The sequence below is a fragment of the Athene cunicularia genome (genome assembly GCF_003259725.1).
Source record: "Athene cunicularia isolate RWA chromosome 17 unlocalized genomic scaffold, athCun1 chr17_part1, whole genome shotgun sequence".
In the NCBI taxonomy this organism is placed as follows: domain Eukaryota; kingdom Metazoa; phylum Chordata; class Aves; order Strigiformes; family Strigidae; genus Athene; species Athene cunicularia.
The window spans coordinates 5,839,577-5,840,413 of record NW_020799122.1 but is presented as its reverse complement, the minus strand read 5'-3'; positions in this window follow the sequence as shown (position 1 = coordinate 5,840,413).

Sequence of the window (837 nt, the reverse complement as noted above, 5' to 3'; positions counted from 1 at the left end):
TAACAGCATAGGACTCCTCACTGAAGAATTAACATTTATCTACATTGATGGCTTCCCTTTGCATAGTCTTTCAATTATTTTTTTTTAGCCATGTGTCGATCTAAAAGCCATTTCAATTGCCACTATTCATGCTCACTTTGCTTCTTGTGTTACTCCCAGTTTGAGCAACGAAGAAGTCATGGAAGCCAAGCCCAGTCTGCTTATCATTTCACTTTTAAGTGGGACTACACCTACCAGTTTCAAAGAGTTTAATAGCTGAAAAGTCATTCCGTTAGAAAGCACAAATCCCTTTGGTTTGTTACATATTTCTTTGGTGATACTTAAAATTAATACTCTAAACCCTGCTTTAGACAGAAAGGCAGTTTTTCAGCTGTTTGGACTACCTCATACTCAGATATCTGCTCTCACCATAAGTCCCAAGAAGAAGCTGAAACCTGCTGGCTGATCCATGGCTGAGCTGGAAGCAACAACCCCAAACCCCCCTCCGAAGTGTGCTGTGTGGCTGAGGGCTGAGGCGGGAAGAGCTCTGGCCTTTGTCTGTGGGCAGAGCAGCTCTGTGTCGCCTCACCCCAAACCAGGGCCTGCCTAAGCGCGGCCACAGAGCCTGGCCTGGGGGAGGGTCCAGTGTCCCCCCGGTGAGACCGGCGGGGCCACCAGCCAGGAGGTTACCCACCACAGGTCCCCGGCCACTGTCATGGCCATTCTGAAGGGCTCGGGCCAACCCGGGGGGCAGCCCGGCAGAGCCCGAAAAGGCCCTAGAGGGAGAGAAAAAGGCCGTGAAGGCACACAGCCCCTGGTGACAGGAGCCGAGCGCCTGGGACAGGGCAGACCGGGCGC